This window comes from Dipteris shenzhenensis, unplaced genomic scaffold, assembly GCF_047967505.1.
Source record: "Dipteris shenzhenensis isolate YYH24624 ecotype China unplaced genomic scaffold, Dip_SZ_1.0 scaf0040, whole genome shotgun sequence".
Classification (NCBI taxonomy): Eukaryota; Viridiplantae; Streptophyta; class Polypodiopsida; order Gleicheniales; family Dipteridaceae; genus Dipteris; species Dipteris shenzhenensis.
Genome location: NW_028239347.1, coordinates 12739 through 17625, shown reverse-complemented (window position 1 = coordinate 17625; position 4887 = coordinate 12739). Strand labels below are relative to the sequence as shown.

At 50.3% G+C, this 4887-nt stretch overlaps 1 pseudogene; it reads left to right on the top strand.

Annotated features, from left to right (window-relative positions):
* The first annotated feature begins 2086 nt into the window (after positions 1-2086).
* LOC147879348 (18S ribosomal RNA) lies at positions 2087-3867 on the top strand (annotated as a pseudogene).
* The last annotated feature ends 1020 nt before the right edge of the window (positions 3868-4887 follow it).

Below are 4887 nucleotides of genomic sequence, written 5' to 3'. Positions count from 1 at the left end.
GCTCCTTCCACTGAATCCGCTGATGCGTGGCTAATCGAGGCTACGAGGCACAGAGCCAAAATCCGGGGTCCCTTCTGGGCTGGGAAACCTGGATAAGTTCATAAGTTCTAGGCCCCTAGAAAAAAACTCTGTTCTGCCCGCCCATCGTCCGAATCATTCGTCCGGAACCGAGCTGCCAAGGCTGGAAGCGAGCATTTGATCCGGTTCACGCGTGAAGGAGAGGTGTAACCACACAGACATTCCGTGGGATGGTAAGGTGGAACCCCCCCATTCCCCTAATAAAATGAATGAATTCTGCAATACGGGGAAGAACGGTACGAAACGATTCCAATGGTTCCCCGGGGTAGGTAGGGATTCAGGTAGGTATGACATAATTTTTTGGAACGGAAATCGAATTATTGGGGGGAAAAAATAGTACTACCAGTTGGATGCAATACATGTGTATTATTTCATTCAATACTGAATCACCCACGGAAATGGCACCTGAATCAATTACCATTTTAACCAATCGAATTGATCGATACGAGTCGATCTTCTATTCCGCTGGATAACCGAAGCAATGGATAACCCAATAGCAGCTTCGGCAGCTGCGACGGCTATTACGAATATGGAAAAGATTTCTCCCTTCATTTGTTGATCGTCAAGAAAATTGGGGAATGCTACGAGATTTCTATTGACGGCATTCGGAATCAGCTCGAGACACATCAGTGCCCTAACCATGTTTCGACTCGTGATTGATCCGGAAGAGCCACCCGAAAAGCAAGCGATTTTCCCGCCATTTCCCGAGCCATTTCTTTTCCGAATTCCAAATCCTGCCATTTTCCCACCTTATAGAATGCATGCATGCCATTTTTCCACCCGAAAAGCAAGCAAGCTCCGATTCGATCCAAAATTCATCGTCGAATATTCCGTATCAGTCACCGACGTTATCGTATAATAATAAGAAATGATTGTTGCTTTCGCTTCCATTACGGGTAGAATTCTTTCATTCTCTCGAAGATCAACGTAAAGTAAGATTAATCGTCTCGCTTGGCATGAATCATTAGGGTTTTCTGGTTCTGCGTTCTCGGTTCCTCGAAGAGATTCCAGGAGATTTCGACCGGAAGGAAGATAAAGGTCTGCCGAAATCACAGCGGGAAGGCCTCAGGCTGCCCGACTCACCACCCTTTCTAGTTAGTTCGAATCCGACTTCCGTTCATTATGACTGCAAGGCTTGTTGTGACGACTTCCAATTCCAACCGTGGGTTTTCGAGCATACGCTGAAAGTGGTGGTGCCTCCCCGAAAATCCCGCTCAAATCCCCGCATCCCGCCGGCAACACAACGGCCCGTAAGTGATCGCCTAGATCTACCCTCGAGGAGGACGAGGGTTCATCAGCGGAGCGGTTCCCCGATGGACTACTGATCGCATCCTCTTCGGGAGGCCCTGCCCCGTGTCTCCTCCTCCATGAAGGGATACATCCATATTGGTTCTGGATTAGCTCAGTCGGTAGAGCAGTGGACTGTTAATCCATGGGCCGCAAGTTCGAGTCTTGCATCCGGAGTTGGGAGCCAAAGGCAAAAGAAACCGAAAAATTTCATAGAAATACTTTCTTTTGTTCACTGAATACGGTCCACCGGGATAACGTGAAGGGAAGCCTGCTAAGCGCCTGAAAGCTCACTATAAGCAATGCCTCAGGCTTATGGAATTCGAACAAGAACTTCAAAATGAAACCTTGAGACGAGTCGTCGGGCATATACAGAAGTTCATAACATGGAGTGTGGTTTGGGCGATGCAAAGCAAGTATGGCTTTGTATCATGGAGCAGTTTCTATCGAACCTCCGAACCCCAAATCACATCATCATTGAATAGGGTTCGGCTCAGAGAGAGTTGAACTGGATCAATGAAAGAATAAATACTCGAAGAAAGGTCTTCACGCCCTTCCCTTCCCTTCCCTTCCCTTCCCTTCCCTTCCCTTCCCTTCCCTTCCCTTCCCGCGTGGAGGAGGAACCGTCCAGTATCCCCTCCGTCTTCAAGTATTTCCTTGAATCTGCAAAAACTATCCGGAAACTCAGAAAATATCTCGTTTCCGCGTTTTTAACCAAAAAACCGAGTTTGATCCTGGCTCAGAATGAACGCTAGCGATATGCTTAACACATGCAAGTCGAACGTTGTTTTCGTCCCTTCATGGAACAGTTGAAAACAAAGTGGCGAACGGGTGCGTAACGCGTGGGAATCTGCCAAACAGTTTGGGCCAAATCCCGAATAAACGAAAGCGAAAAAGCTTCGATAAAGCGTTAAAGCGCTGTTTGATGAGCCTGCGTAGTATTAGGTAGTTGGTTGGGTAAAGGCTGACCAAGCCGCAGATGCTTAGCTGATCTTTTCGGACGATCAGCCACACTGGGACTGAGACACGGCCCAGACTCCGTGGGGAGGCAGCAGTGGGGAATATTGGACAATGGGCGAAAGCCTGATCCAGCAATATCGCGTGAGTGAGTGAAAAACGTCGCGTTAGCGAGGAAGGGCAATGCCGCTTGTAAAGCTCTTTCGTCGGGTGCGCGATTGTGACAAGACTCGAGGAAGAAGCCCCGGCTAACTCCGTGCCAGCAGCCGCGGTAAGACGGGGGGGGCAAGTGTTATTCGGAATGACTGGGCGTAAAGGGCACGTAGGCAGTGAATCAGGTTGAGAGTCAAAGGCGCCAGCTCAACTGGCGGAATGCTTTCAAAACCAATTCACTCGAGTGAGATAGAGGGGAGTGGAATTTCGTGTGTAGGGATAAAATCCGGAGATATACGAAGGAACGCCGAAATAGCGAAGGCAGCTTTCTGGGTCTCTACTGACGCTGGGGTGCGAAAGCTTGGGGAGCAAACAGGATTAGATACCCTGGTAGTCCATGCCGTAAACGATGAGTGTTCGTCCTTGGTCTGCGGATCGGGGGCTCAGCTAACGCGTTAAACACTCCGCCTGGGGAGTACGGTCGCAAGACTGAAACTCAAAGGAATTGACGGGGGCCTGCACAAGCGGTGGAGCATGTGGTTTAATTCGATACAACGCGCAAAACCTTACCAGCCCTTGACATATGAACACTTGACGTATGAACACTTGACATATGAACAAGTGTGCTTGTCCTTAACGGGATGAAACGAAAATTCATACAGGTGCTGCATGGCTGTCGTCAGCTCGTGTCGTGAGACGTTTTTGGTTAACTCCTATAACGAGCGAAACCCTCGTTTTGTGTTGCTAAGACATGCTGCTCTCAAAGGATCAATGTCATCATTCACCCCCTAAAGCAGGAACATAGAACATGGGCTTCCGGCGAACGGTTCCGACGAGCGAGCCACCCGGTAATGGATGGTAAGTGAGCCGGTACCTGGGCCCATGAATCTGTGTTCAGTCTTAGGCCGGGATTGATGACACTCCCTCTGTGCCGATGTTGCACTCACAAAAGACTGCCCGTAGTTCTACTATGGAGGAAGGTGGGGATGACGTCAAGTCCGCATGGCCCTTATGGGCTGGGCTACACACGTGCTACAATGGCAATTACAATAGGAAGCAAGGCCGTAAGGCGGAGCGAATCCAGAAAGATTGCCTCAGTTCGGATTGTTCTCTGCAACTCGAGAACATAAAGTTGGAATCGCTAGTAATCGCGGATCAGCATGCCGCGGTGAATATGTACCCGGGCCCCGTACACACCGCCCGTCACACCCTGGGAATTGGTTTCGCCCGAAGCATCGACCAGGGATCACCCATTACTAAAGTGTTCCACGCCTAGTTGAGTGTGGCCCACTTTGGTATTGGTGGTCTTCTTGGCGCATACCACGGTTGGGTCAGTGACTGGGGTGAAGTCGTAACATGGTAGTCGTAGGGGAACCTGTGGCTGGAGGGAATCCTAAAGGAAGGCGCCAGCGTCCCTCCATTAACTGTACTAACGTCGGTAAAGTCAATTCGTTGGGTAAATGGCCGGGCGCTATGCGCGAGGAGAAAGCGCTATGCGCGGGGAAAGTTAGGCAGATTCGGGCTAACAAGAAATGCACTTTCCCAGGACGGCAGATTACTTTGGCCGGGCAGAAGTGGGCACTTTCCTTTAGGGAGCCACGTGCAAATCCACTGAGAATGGAAATTTCGTATATAGAATCCGCAATTGGACCATGGAGTGCAAATCCACTGAGAATTGTCCAAGGAATGGAAATTCAATCTTGCTTTCTTTGGCGTACCCACCGCGGAAAGGCATCGATTCCGGGAAGGAATTTCGGAATTGCGTATTCTAGTGGATGCGGCAAAGGCTCGCCGCACCCACCAAGAAGTTGGGCTCGCACTATCGTATCTGTTGGGGGAGCGTTGGCTCGCACTCCCCGGCAAGTTGAACGGTTGAATCATGTTGGCACACCATCGACTTTCCCTCGGCACCATTCCACGGGTTCGATTCCGGGATAGCCTTAAACTGCCATGAATATCCCCAGCTTTAATAACCAACACCACAAGACATGCCTGGAAACGGAAGAATGATTACAGAGCAAATGGCGACGAGTATCAAGGGAAAATTGAGGATTCTACAGGACGACTTCGCCGAACACATGGGCACGCTAAGAAACTTCCCCGGCCGCCCGGGGCCAGGCGATCTCAGTGAGCTCTCGGAAACCCTTTTTGTTATCCGTGACGCCACCCTGCCGGATATGCAATCGGTAGCGAGGCCTTTGGTGCAATTCGGACCGCCGTTCGATGAGTTGATGGAAGCTATAGACTGGGCTCTCGCCCCCCTGTGGCAAACCCCGCTTCCAAATTCACGCCGAGGCCTTCAGCCTATCCTGCCCCTATTGACACGAGTTGGGATCAAGTGGGAACTCACCGTAACCGAGATCACCGAAAAGGTAAACCTGGGGTTGGACGTGCGAATATGGGATTATTTCG